The sequence below is a fragment of the Heteronotia binoei genome, unplaced genomic scaffold (assembly GCF_032191835.1).
Source record: "Heteronotia binoei isolate CCM8104 ecotype False Entrance Well unplaced genomic scaffold, APGP_CSIRO_Hbin_v1 ptg000314l, whole genome shotgun sequence".
NCBI classification, from domain to species: domain Eukaryota; kingdom Metazoa; phylum Chordata; class Lepidosauria; order Squamata; family Gekkonidae; genus Heteronotia; species Heteronotia binoei.
Genome location: NW_026800014.1, coordinates 1,230,597 through 1,245,436, shown reverse-complemented (window position 1 = coordinate 1,245,436; position 14,840 = coordinate 1,230,597).

The window sequence follows — 14,840 nt, the reverse complement described above, 5'->3', positions numbered from 1 at the left end:
CCTCCCTAAATATGAAGGCCCAGGTGGCAGCCACTGCCACATCAGCCTTTTATCACCTTCGGCAGTTGGTCCCCTACCTTGAATGCAATGACTTAGTGACAGCGATCCACGCTACGGTCACCTCAAGATTGGATTACTGCAATGCCCTCTATATGGGGCTGCCCTTGTCTCAAACCCAGAAGCTTCAAAAATGCGGCAGCCAGGTTGCTACTAGGCCTTTGCTTTTCGGAGCATATTCAACCTGGGCTGAAGGCACTGCACTGGTTGCCTATTGCATACCAGGTTCATTTCAAGGTGCTGGTCCTTACCTTTAAGGCCCTATATGGCCAAGGACCTGCATACCTTAGGGATCGCCTTTCCCCACATGTTCCCTGGAGAGCACTTTGGTCTGGGTCACAAAATCTTCTCTCAATCCCCGGCCCTAAAGAGGCCAGGCTCATGACAACTAGAGCCAGGGCCTTCTCTGTAGTGGCCGCACACTGGTGGAATGAGTTGCCGGAAGAAGTTAGGGCCCTGCAAGAGCTCATACAGTTCTGCAGGGCTTGTAAGACGGAACTCTTCCACCAGGCATTTGCAAACTAGACTGCTGGCCTCTACAGTTCTCAAGAAACATCTGGACCACTTCTTGCAAGCTGCTGTATAGCAGCAGCTGAAAGGACCATCTAAGACTTACCTATAGAGAAAATAAATCTGAATGTAAAATCATAGCATCGAAATGCTAATTTTCTGTGTTTTAAAATTGTTTTATGATTTTTATGTCCTATTATATGTTTATATCCATGCATACACATGAGCATGTAAGCCCGCTTCGGCGGGAAGGGTGGTATTTAAATGGAACTAACTAACTAAATAAATATATAGACAGACAGATGATAGATAGATGATAGACACACACACACATATATATGGTCACTGTTTCCAACTGGTGCTATCACGTTTACATTTCTCACCACAGGTCTGGAGCATTACTTAGGACCAAGTCCAGGATCACCTCCCCCTTATTAGGTTCTGTGACTATCTGCTCCATGACACAGCCACGGAGAGTATCTAGAAACCCAGTCTCTTTATCCTGATTTACAGGATTTAATCCATTACATTTTATTTTGTCCCATGTACAAAGAGGCTGGAGCCAAATTTATTGATAATCTGTTACCAGGGCGTAAATTTGCTTCTGACACTGATAAGTTGGTCTTTTTGTTATCTGATACTGATCCATTTATCACCTATAGAGTGTCTCTTTTTGGCTTGGCTGCTAGAAAAATCAGAGCCAAAACTGCCTCCTTAGATTAGTTGACTTTATTTTAGACATCTATAATTGTATAGCATATTGATATTTACCATAAATGGATTCATTGGATTTACAACATTTTTAACTTAACTGTATAGATATTGTCTCAGCATTATGGTATTATAATATCTTAGCAGTTTAAACCTCAATGTTTGTATTTTAGCATTTTAGTAATATATTTGTTGTAATTGTTGCATTATACCCCATGTAACCCATTGGTCTGTTTATTGGACTGTTTTTATTTCTGTCTGATTACTTTTTATGATATCATGTTTAATCTTATATTGTGATGGCCAATGGCCACATACAATACATCTTTCTACTTCTTCATTGAGAGTATCTAGAAACCCAGTCTCTTTATCCTGACTTGAACTCATATCGACCCAATCAGTATGTAGTTAAAATCACCTATCATGACGCAGTTAGTTCATTGAGTGCTTTAATTCTTTTGCTGTTTTTAAATCATCCCCTAACCTATTTTTCTTACATTCTTAATTTTACTGGACTGTATACCTTCTCTGACATTCAGAGTCACTCCACCACCATCCTTCCCTCCCTATATTACCAATTTAATTTATATCCAGGAATCACTGTATCCTACTGGTTATCCTCATCCCACAAAGTTTCTGAAATGCCCAGAGTGTCTGTGTTCTCCTCTGACACTAAGCATTTCCCCCCCTCTTTGGATGTTTGAAATGAGCATATAAACATTTATAATTCCCCAGACATGGTAGACCTGCAACCTTCCTCCTGTGGTCACCCTCTCAGTGGCCAATTCTAACCCATTTCCCTCCAGAACAGTAACAACTACTCCTTTATCTCATAGAGATGAGCCATCCCAAACCAGAAACATTTACTCTCCTGAAGGCTTCCCCCCAGGATTTAGAAGAAGAAGATGAAGAAGATATTGGATTTATATCCCACCCTCCACTCTGAATTTCAGAGTCTCAGAGTGGCTCACAACCTCCTTTATCTCCCTCCCCCACAACAGACACCCTGTGAGGTCAGTGGGACTGAGAGGGCTCTCACAAAAGCTGCCCTTTCAAGGACAACCTCTGTCAGAGCTATGGCTGACCCAAGGCCATTCCAGCAGATGTAAGCAGAGGAGTGGGGAATCAAACCCGGTTCTCCCAGATAAGAGTCTGCACACTTAACCACTACACCAAACTGTTTCTCACTTTTTAGTTTGAAAAGTGCTCTGCCACCTTTTTGATTTTAAGTGCCAGCACCCTGGTTCCCTCTCAGGACAAGTGGAGGCCATCTGTTTTGAATACGTCTTGCTTTTTTCCTCCTGACACCACCCACAAATTGAGACTCCTAATTTATGCCTGTCTAGTTTGCTCTGCATATGAAACAGTCAGCACTTCTGAGGAGGCTACCTTGGAGGTCCTGGTGCTGAGTCTCCTGCCTAGGAGCCTAAATTTTTCCTCCAGGACCATAGAACTACATTTCCCCCCAACATTGGTTCCAACAGGTACCATGACAACTGGCACCTCCCCAGTACTATCAGCCTGTATACATGCATAATGTCTGCTACCTTCATACCAGGCAGGCAAGTCACCATATTATTATTATTATTATTATTATTATTATTATTATTATTATTATTATTATTATTATTATTATTATTATTTCACCCATTACCCCATTTGGGGGCTCAGAGCGGAGTACAACATAAATAGCAATAAATAACAATAAAATCACAACAAAATTACAATCATAATAAAAAACCAGTTACTACCTTGAGTAAAGTACAACAGGGTAGTCCGGTATGATGACATACCAGGATAACATAGCAGGACGGCACTAATAGCAGTCAGTACATGGCTTCATGTTCCATCTATCTACATGCCCAAGGATCAAATCACAGCTACCAAGAGCTCCACTTCCTCCTTGCTCAGGGATGGTTCCTTGGTGCAAAAGTGTTGTGTCCTAGGCTCAAATGGGAGAACTGTTACTTTTGGAGGGAACTGTTACTTTTGGAGGGAAGCTGAACAAGCCAAAGCTTGTACTCCACACCAGGGTTCCAGAGAAGGCCTAAGCGTGCCCAATCAGGGGAAGGATTGAAACATAAGTAGCCAATCAACATCTAGGCTCATACTGTACCCTGATAGGCCCTTAAGGCCCTGTAAATAGCCAATCCATGTACATAGTTAAGGACCAATCAGAAGGGGGCAAGAATTGTATAAAGGAGCGGGAAGTTTGAATAGAGCTCAGTCTGTGTGTGTGTTCCTGAAGTAAAGCTTGCTGAAATCACTCTCTGACTCTGGTCTCTTACTGCGCCAACCCCAGTACTTTACAAAAAGGATACCTGTTTAGCAACTGTAGAAGCAGTTCCTTCTGAGGGAACATTCCCCCTGTCTTCAGCACAGTGCTCTGTTTCCTCTTGACCCTCATGGTCTCTGACAGCAGCTGAGCTGCTATTTTCAGAGTGGGACCTATCTAACAGGTTCCCAAGCATCTAACTGCGTGCCTGACTGACTGTCTCTTCTTCTCCAGGTCAACCACCTTGGTCTCAAGGGTCTGAACTTGTTCTCTGGGAACCAGGAGCTCCTTGCACCAAGCACACACCCATGACTTCTGTCCATCTGGCAGATAAATTGCCTATTTATGTAGATTTCTTTGTAGAAAGTGTGTTTACCCTTTTAGTAACATGGAGAGACTAATGGCCTGGCTTCCTCACCCTGCTGCTGAACTCACATGTTGGCTAAACTCTGGGACATTTCAGTACTGGAGTGAGATCTTTTACCTCAGAGAGCTGGGATCTGCTTGTAAGACTCCTAAATAAATATATTTGGCCAAACATTCACATCCTGCAGAAGCCAATCACACTGACTGGGAGCTAACCAATAAAGGAAGATGAGCAAGTGAGCCTCTAGTCAATTAACAAAAGGTATTCCTGAAAGGGAGCTCTTCTTCTTCCAAGGTTGCCTTTTACTTCAAATGCTAATTTAATTTCAAATGTTAATTTAGCCCTTCTAGACTTGGATTAAATGGGATTCTAGCTGAGTAGCCTCAGCAGTTACAGGAGGTATCTAACTGTTCTTTTCATGTAGGAAACACCCCCCCCCCCCTTCTCTAAAGAATGTGATAATTCGCTTAACATTTTAAATTGAATTTTACATTAGACCTTCTGGTTTTTAAACCCTGGTTGCAATTTATTTTGTTTTGTAGATTTTTGCCCCTCCCCCTTTTATTACAAAAACCTGCCTAAAGTTTAGCTGTATCTGTGAATTCACTATACCTTGTCTCTGGTATTAATACTTTAATCTATAAGTGTAATAATGTTTAAAAGTGACACAGTTAAACTAGCCCTGTGACCTCAGTTTTAATCCTTATCCTTTGCTTGACTCTTGTTTTAACCCTTCCCATATGGCAGTAAAACTAGCCTGGAACTTCTGAGCCTGTTTAGAACTAAAATTAGCTACATCTGCGTAATTTAAGCAGCTACAGCAGAACTAAAATGAGAACTAGAGCAGAAAATTAGAACAGAACTAAAATTAGCTACACTTGAGTAGTTTTTGGTATGCAGCATTATATAGATGTGTGTGCATATCTTAGGTATACACCCACAAAATGGCACATTCTTGCTCCTCTGCTAAACTTGCCTGTTTATTCCCTTGTTACAGACACTTTGTCAGTGGAACTGGGACACTTCTGCAATGGAATGAGACCTGTTATCTTGCAGAGCTGTACTGGGGCCTGTTAACTTGCACTGGTTTAGATTACCAGTGGTTGTGCTGCTAAGGGAGACAGTGTTATAGTGGCACAGAGAGAATGGGAGGCCAACAGAGAATGTATTTTTAAAAAACCCATTGAGTTAAATAAAGTGTTTATATAAATGTGGGGTTTTTTTTACCAGTATCATATCATCAAAACCCTGCTAAGTTAAAGTGACCCTCTGAGTGATTTCAGTTGGGTGCCCTTGTTATAATGCTGTTGTTGTTAATGTCAGAATACCTTCCAGCACATATTCTGTTTTTGTCCGTGGAGCAATGGAGTGGTTGTTATGGCAATAAATGCAAATTTTATTTGCATGATTATCAGTCACTGTTAAAAGTTCATATGTCATAGTAACAATCTGATGTGCCATCTCTCCAACAAACACATAAGAATTGTCCATCAATTCAGAGTCATCAAATAATGTCCCAGAAACAATTTCTCTATGCAAAATTCCGGATTAAATTCCACCCTTGCTAATTTTGACAGTCACAAATCATAGATTCCAGAACAGGGATAAGAAGAGCAATGTTTGATGATGGCAAACATATGCAGTTTGCTAGATGCCCTCAGAATCTGGAGCATTACTCCAACTTGTTACGTGGAGGAAAAGTCATGATTACAGGCAAATATGAGCTTTGTTTTGGAATCTCAATGACAGCTGGATTGCTTTCTGGCTGCCATCCACATGCTTGGTTCCTGAACTGAGAGAAAAATGGTTTTCTTTGGTTAACTATGCATTCTGCTTCTGACAAAATAATTTCTCACTTAAATAGCAAGTAGCCTGCCTCTGAAGACATGCTGGAATTTAGTGCCAGTACATCCATTTTGGAGATTGCAGCTGATTTTTCTGCATAACGATGGTGCTGAGAAAGGACTCATTTTCAAACATTGCTGCATTCTGATGGACATACAAATCAAATGCTTTATATATCTGGTACTTAAACTATAGAGCAGGGGTCCCCAATCCCTGAGTTGTGGACCAGTACTGGTCTGTGGCCTGTAAGCAACCGGGCTGTAAGTTGTATAATTATTTCATTATATATTACAATGTAGTAATAATAATAAGACTGCAGATTTATACCCCACCCTTCTCTCTGAACCCAGAGACTCAAAGCAGCTTACAATCTCTTTATCTTCTCCCCCCACAACAGACACCCTGTGAGGTCGGTGGGGCTGAGAGAGCTCTCCCCAGAAGCTGCACTTTCAAGGACAACTCTGTGAGAGCTATGGCTAACCCAAGGCCATTCCAGCAGCTGCAAGTGGAGGAGTGGGGAATCAAACCCGATTCTCCCAGATAAGAGTCCACACACTTAACCACTACAGCAAAACAAGAAGATGACAATGTTGGATTTATATCCTGCCCTCCACTCCGAATCTCAGAATGGCTTACACTCTCCTTTACTTTCCTTCCACAACAGACACCCTGTGAGGTGGGTGGGGCTGAGAGAGCTCCCACAGAAGCTGCTTTTTCAAGGACAACTCTGCAGGAGCTTTGGCTGATCCAAGGCCATTCCAGCAGCTACAAGTGGAGGAGTGGGGAATCAAACCCAATTCTCCCAGATAAGAGTCTACACACTTAACCACCACACCAAAATAAAGTGCACAATTGTATAATCCCAAAACCATGCCCCCCCCCCACCTGGTCCGTGGAAAAATCTTCTACAAAACTGGTTCCTGATGCCAAAAAGATTGGGGACCACTGCTATAGAGCATCCCTCTTCTAGTTGCCCAGCAGTGTGCATCAGGGAACCAGGATTTAAATTAAATTTGTTCAGATGGTGCAAAGAAATGATTTTTTTCTTCTCTTTGGAGGTTTGAAATAAGCAAAAACTTTACTCGGAGTTTTAAAAAAATTTTCACCCCCTTTCTGGGCTGAGAATAGGCAGGAAGGGAGAAAGTCAGTTCAGTTGGTTTCCAGACTTACCTTAGCCCACCTTCATACAAATGCTAATAGATCTAGCTAGAGGCAATTGGATAAGACAGCCTCCCCAAAGCAGGCAACAGAGAATTGGAGAAATTAAGACTAGAAAGACTTCAAGAAGAAATTTCTAGAGATATGAGAAAAAGCTTCCTTGACCTGGCCTGGCCAGGTCAGTGGGTGAGGAAAAGAAAAGATAAAACTCCTGGAAGCCCTCCTTTGTGCTGAGTCTACCACAGCAGGCAGAACTCTTAACTGAGGTCTGGACGAGATGGCCATTACCCATGTGTGGGCCTGAAGAGCTGGAGGAAGCTTCAAGGTAAATGTTGCTCTGTAGAGATCTGAAACTTTCTAAGCTGAGGAGCCTGTCCTATACTTTAACATCTGATAGGGCATGTATAGAGAAAGGGTCAGAGGAGTTGTGTTTTACCCATTTCTTTTGAATCCCTGACTCAATCTGGTTCTGAGCTGAAAGTATTCTTGTGAACATTTTCTCTTTTAATAAATACATTATAGTTTTGGATGCTGGTAGTATTTCTCTGTGTCTCATGGACCTCCATCTTCTTGGACCATGGGGCGAAGGCAGGCAGTTGGCAAGTGGCTGTTTCTCCAGGGGTGCACAAAGCAGCAAACAGTTCCCATGGTAACCAGGCTCTGGGCAGCAGGAGACAAGAGGCAAGCCCACAGAACTTAGAAGGGAAGCTGGGAGTCCTGACCCTCCCATTGGGCAATTCCTACAAAGATCAGTTGGTGGTGGTGGGTTACTGGAGAGAAAGAAAACCCTCTCCAGGTATTGGGAAAACCTTAGAGGGCAGGGTGGAACAAGGTCTGCAAGACGGAGCAGGTCCATTCTGTCACACATGGTAAAGGGACATTTGATCTCAAGCTCCCATGCTATGACATTCAAGCACCATCCTGCTTGTCTTTTTTGGACTCCTATTCCCATGGCTCTTATATTGCTGCCATGTTTCTCTAGAACAGGGGTGGCCAACGGTAGCTCTCCATATGTTTTTGCCTACAACTCCCATCAGCCCCAGCCAGCATGGCCAATGGCTGGGGCTGATGGGAGTTGTAGGCAAAAAGCATCTGGAGAGCTACCGCTGGCCACCCCTGCTCTAGAATCTTAAGCACTATTAACATTGTTTTCAGTCCACTTAAGTCAATGGACTTAAAACAGCATAATTATGCTTTGGATGACACAATAAATGCACTGTATTGACTTGTACATGGCATTTTGGAAATGTTTGTCATATACATGGTTTGTCGCCATTATAAATGTGCTATGTATACATATAGAGAGAACTTTGCAATGACAAAGGGCTATGACTATTGCCAGACCAGCCTCAATGTTTCACTGACATATGTCTCATAGGATAACCTTTGTACTTTGGAATGGATTTCTAAATACACATGTATAAGGTGAGATATATTTTAGCTGTAAAAGGAATAAAAGGATAAACACAGTAGGGAACTGATCCTTTCATATTAACTGCTCTCATGCAATTTGAAAAGAAAAGTCGCATATTGGATACCCTTTATAAATGCTATTTCTTTGTATTTATACTACGGAATCTGTTCTGGAGAGTGGAACATTTTGAATGGAAATTGCCTTTCCCAGTCTGTGGCACAGGGGAAAGGTGAGGCACCTTTAAGGGACAAGGGAAAGGGCTCAGCTGGAACTGGTAAATCCATTGAATAGGTATGACCAGAAGGGCACTATCTGGGCCACAGCTTGTTACTGGGAGCTGGAGCCACTCAGTCTGGAGAGAGCATTGCCCTAGGCTGGAGAAGATGCAGTAGATGAAATGGGTCAGGGCCTCTCCCATGCTACCCAGGCGGAAGACCAGCATTGGGGGAAGATTTAAGGATGGCCATGTTGAGGAGCTGTCTAGGAGTACATGGCAATGACTAAGATGGTCTTGTTGGTGTAGAAAAGGTGAAGGAACTTAGGTGAGTGGGTCCAGGGAATTCTGTAACTACTGTGAGTGGAACTTTGTATGTATGTTGGACTGAATAAAACTTGTTATTGCAAGCTTTACTAGATTACTGGAGTTACTGGGCCAACTGTTTTGTAGCCCAGAGGTGTTGAGCTTATTTGTTACAAGGGCTGGACTGACATAAATGTCACTTTGTTGGGCCAGGCTATGTGTGCAAGGTACTGGAAATATAAACTTTATAAAGAACACAGGCAAACCTAATTAATATTATTTTTACTCAAAATACAAACATGTTTAAAACATTGACATATATACAGTATTTTCTTACAATATCTCTCTGATTCCTGCCCTCCCACTTTCACTGCCCATTACACATTAGCATTGGGACATTATACAGGGACATAATGCACAGCCTCTGTCATCTGGTGATAAAGGTAATGACCAGTTGCAGGTGGACCAGATAAGAGTCTTGGATGGGCTGGTTCTAGCTTGTGGGCTGTATGTTTGACACCCTTGCTCTAACCTGTTGAACATCTGCAGCATGGGTAAATCCTAGTCTAGACCTGGTGGCTACACAGTCCATGAGACAAAACATGATGCCTCTGTTTCTGACAACCTATGTGTTCCTGGACTTTCCCCAGGGAATCTTCTCCAGATGACATGTTCTTAAAGACTCTGAATAGTTAGGGTACATGCCTTGAGAAGCAGTAAGAGGAGGCTTTTCAGGACATATTCTCCCCCTCCCCAAGACGCTAGTTTCTCTAAGATCCCAGAAGAGCTCCACCAACTTTCACTAGGGGTCCTCTACATCTTCAGCCTTTCTAGGGGGTGATGCTGGAGATAAACTTTGGTTATGGCTGGGCCACAGCTTGTTACTGGAGCTAGGAAGCTTTCCTAACCTGGGCAGTATAGATGGGCATTGATCTATAGGTAGCTCTGGCTTGAAAACTGTCATTACTTATTTGTACTGCATTGCATCAATGATCTTAGTTGTGCAAACTTTCACTTCTAATTGTGCCTAGGCAGGATCCAGGCTGAAGTTCCTGATTACTCATCTCAGCTACCATTTCTTGCTTATGTTCTTCTGTGGAACAATATTCTGCAGCTACTTCATTTGCTCCAGTAGTCTAGTACCTGGACAAAACAGTAACACACAAATGCAAATGTTAACTTCAGTGCTGTTCTGATTAATGTGTAATCATTATCATTTACTATTGCTAGGCTAAATTGGTTTTTAAGGGACAAGTATCAATATAGCCAGCATCTTAATTAGCTAGTATTGCTACTGAACATATACCTTGGCCTCTTTGACTTACCAGAAGATACAAGGAAGCAGAGAGGGAAGGTGGAATGGTATAATCTGATCTTGTCAGATTTTGGTAGTTAAGCAGGGTCAGTACTTGGAAGGGAGACCACCAAGAAAGACTCTGCAGAAGGCAATGGCAAACCACCCCTGCTCCTCACTTGCCTTGAAAGCCCCTTGCTGTGTCACCATAAGTGAGCTGAGACTCGATGGCACTTTACCTTCATACACACACATTTGGAGGCATATTGGTTAACGCTTTCAATAATATTTCTATTCAGTCCCATGACTATCCAGAATTGATATGCAACAATGTTACCATTAATGAAGTAGATTGATAATCCACATTGGTCTTGTGATTGATCCAGGCATTTGGGGGGACAGGGAGCTGAATCCAGGTTGAAAATAATTTGAATTACTAGGTAAAACATTCAGAATATCAAACAAAGTAGGAATAAGTGTCAATTTGCTGTGGTGTCATACCATGATGATGATCACATAGACACTGAAGCTCAGCATTGCTTTCATCCACCATGTGTTGTTGCTGCTTTTTCCTGTTGTATTTGGCTTTGCAGCTTTTAGCATCAGTGTGTGCTTGTGGTGTGATCTGTCTGCTTTGGCCTGGAATAGTTGTGTTATGATATACCATAGAGTATGCACTTCAAGGTGGTCATTTTCTGTAGGGAAAGTGATCTGACCAGTTTTCCATATCCTTCCCCCTCCCTGTAGCCTCTACCTAGGAAAAGTACAGTCTTTCTCCACAGTGGGGACCAAAGCAGGAGGGAAGTGACCTCAGTAGGGTATAATGACACAGAGTCCAAAATTTTCTCCAGGGGAGCTGATCTCTGCCATCTGGAGAGCAGTTGTAATCCTGAGTGATCTCCAGGCCTCACCTGGAGCTTGAGCAACCCCAGAAATGACAAACGATGGTTCCCCATGAGGAAATGGCTGGTATGGAGGGTGGAGTCTATGGCATTGTACTTGTCTGAGACACACCTCCTCAAACCCCACCCTCTCCAGGCTTCACCCCTCAAATCTTCAGACATTTCCCAACCTATCATTGGCAACCATATCTCCTTCCTAGACAACCATCAGCTTACCTTAATCTGCCTTTCTGACTTCAGCTTTCCATCCCCTCCCCCCTTTCTGCAGCCTATACCTAGGAAAAAGACAGCCTTTCTTTGCAGTGAGGGCCAAAACAGCTTCCATCATTCTCCTCTGCCCCTTTTCATCTGCAGAACAACCCTGTCAAGCAGGTTAGGCTGAAGGTCTGTGACTTGTCCAAAATCACCCAATCAGCTTCCACAGCAAGAACCTGGGTCTGGCAGACCCTGCTCTGAAATGCTAACTGCTATGCCACACTGGCTGTCTTAGGGTGGCTGCTGCTGAACAGCAGCAAGCAGCCAGGCTTAGTTAAGTCATGGCAGGCAGGTGGAATCAAGTCACTCAGAGGGTGCTGCTAGGCCTAGGATAGCCAACCTCCAGGTGGAGCCTGAAGATCTCCTGGAAACATGACTGAACTACAGACAACAGATCTCTCTCCCCCTGGAGAAGATAACTCCTTTGGAGGGTGGACTCTATGGCAGTATATTCAGCTGAGGCCTCTCCCCTCCCACAACTCTGGCTTCTGTAGATTCCACCACAAATCTTCAGGAATTTCTCAAACTGGAGCTGGCAACCCTAGTCAGGACTGGCCCCAATGAGTTCTCCCTCAAAGGCCAAAATAGGCCTGGAAAGGGCCTTCCCCCTGCCTTTTACTGACAGAACCAAACTTGGAATACTATCATTGCCTAGCAACAGCCACTGAGGAAAAATGGAGAATGTGGTGGGACAGCCCAATAGGACATGAACACAGCTTCCCCAATGGGCTAGTCCTCTTCTGTTCTGGGGCTGGAGGAACTGAGTGACACACAGCTCAGCCAAAGGGAGGGTAGGTGAGTCATCATCAGTACTTTTATATCTATAAGATGCTTAGAAAAATAATTGGGAAGTATAAATGATCTCCAAACTAGAATCAAAAAGTTGCATTATTACCTATTAAAATGTTACCCTTTTATAGAAACACCTCTCCTGAGTCCCAGTTGTCTGTGGAAAAGGTGGACTAATAAATGCTTTAATTAAATAAATAAGCATCAGGTAGGGCCTCGCCAAGTTCATTTTTCTTACTGAAATGGGCAGTGGCTGATAACTTTCCATTTCTGATGATAGATTGAACCTGCCAAATTGTGCCTTGCTTCATGGGCTCATTATTTCATAGCTTTTATGATTTATTAATATTAATATGTTACATTAAAATTGCTCAGTGGTGAGATCAATAACAGCTATTTCACACATTGCAAAGCTGCAGTCATTGAGAGAATGTGAACATACCTGTGATTATATCACTATCATTCCCATTTTACAGATAGGAAACAAAAACAAAAATATAGTGATAGGTTCCACATAGAACACTCCACAGACTTAAAATGCTGCTGCTGCTGCAGTAGTCGCAGCAACAGCAGCAGCTGCAGCAGCAACTAGGCAGGGATGAACAACAAAAATGCAGGTAGACATGTGATATTGGAGTGAGAATCAGTGCTCTTGGATTCTATTTCCATCTCTGCTACTTTTGCCTGTCAGCTCCTATTTCCCTTTCTGGAGAGTGCAAATGAGACAAGATTGTAATGCAAATACACTAATGGCAGAGAAGTTGCTTCATAGTTGCTGTTTTAAAACAGGGAACTGACCTGCTGCTACTAGGTTGTGAGTGCACAGGATGCTGGCCAAAATCTGTGAAGAACTCAGCCTGGAAAAGGGGTAACCAGCAAGGTACAGCAGTAGAAAATAGACTACTCATCAGATTTGGGTACTACAAAGGCAAGCAGCTTTTTACACTGAGATTGTTGAATGGTCTCAGATTGTTCCTTTTGCCTTGTCCAGTGGGAGCCTGAGAAAAGTCAATAGCCTAGGGCAGACATAGTGTTTAGGGATGCTGTGAATTTCACCAGCAATGTGTTCAACTGTTAAATTTATCGTGTTTGAAGGTGTCAGTCATATGGAAGCCAATATATATAGACAAGATGGAACAGGTCCAGAGGAGGGCAACGAAGATGGTGAGGGGTCTGGAGACCAAGTCCTATGAGGAAAGGCTGAAGGAGCTGGGGATGTTTAGCCTGGAGAGGAGGTGGCTGAGAGATGATATGATCACCATTTTCACGTACTTGAAGGGCATATAGAGGATGGTGTGGAATTGTTTTCTGTGGCCCCAGAAGGTAAGACCAGAACCAATGAGTTGAAATTAAATCAAAAGAGTTTCCGACTCAACATTAGGAAGAACTTCCTGGCCATTAGAGCAATACCTCAGTGGAACAGGCTTCCTCAGGAGGTGGTGGGCTCTCCTTCCTTGGAGGTTTTTAAACAGAGGCTAGATGGCCATCTAACATCAAACCCGGGCACATAGAGCTCGTTAATGTAACACCTACCACCTGGAGGACTCGCTGCCGGCGTCCCGGCTTATTGGGCTATGGCAGATGACCCCCAGGTGAAAGGGTGGAGCCAGTACTGCGCACACTGGGCTTCACCTAAAAAATTCCTCTGCGCAGGCCTGAAGGGCATATCCACATACACAACCCACAACGCATCAAGTCCTGCAGCGATGGGCAAGGGGCGAAACGGCAGGTGGAAGGTGCCACTGGAAGCCACAGTCCCGATCCTGCATGTAGGCGGTTCAGGGTATTGGTCGCCTGATGCTAACCTGGAGACGAAAGCATTTTTCGGCAGCACCCTGAACGACCAAGCAGCCTTATCTAGGGACAGCACTGCTTGCTCCACACGGAGAGGGGCCTAGAAAAGGTGGCCTAAACAAAGCTCGTCTCCTCCACCCCAGTTGGCTAGCCGCGGTCAACGGGCATCCTTACTTGCGGTCAAAAAATAACAACAAAGAAAAGGCATGTACCTGCCTCACAAAGTGTGCAAAGACTAAAGCTTGCGTGTTGGAACATCAGAACCATGCTTGACACAGTAGACAGTGGTCGCCCTGAACGACGCTCTGCTCTAGTTGCCCATGAACTTCTCAGGTTGAATATCGACATAGCAGCTCTCAGTGAGGTCCGTTTGCCTGAGGAAGGTAGTCTTCAAGAACACGGTGCTGGCTATACCCTCTACTGGTCAGGTAAGTCAAAGGCTGAGAGCCGCCTTTCTGGCATTGGCTTCATGGTCAGGAACTCCATTGCCTCCAAACTCGAAAACCTGCCAACAGGTCACTCAGATTGCATCATGTCCATGCGCCTCCCACTTCAAAACAAGCAGCATGCAACACTCTTCAGTGTGTATGCCCCAACCCTTCAAGCAGATCCTGCAGAAAAGAACAAGTTCTATGCTGATCTACACAACCTCGTACGGAAGACTCCTACAGAGGACAAGGTGATCATCCTTGGCGACTTCAATGCCAGAGTAGGTAAAGACTCGGAAGCCTGGAAAGGAGTACTTGGCAAACATGGCATTGGCAACTGCAATGACAACGGGCGCCTCCTGCTAGAATTCTGCATGGAGCACCAGCTCACCATCACCAACACTATCTTCCAGCAGAAGAACAGTCTGAAGACAACCTGGATGCACCCACGGTCCAAGCACTGGCACCTTATCGACTACATTCTGGTGCGCCAGAGAGACCTTCGAGATGTCTTACACACC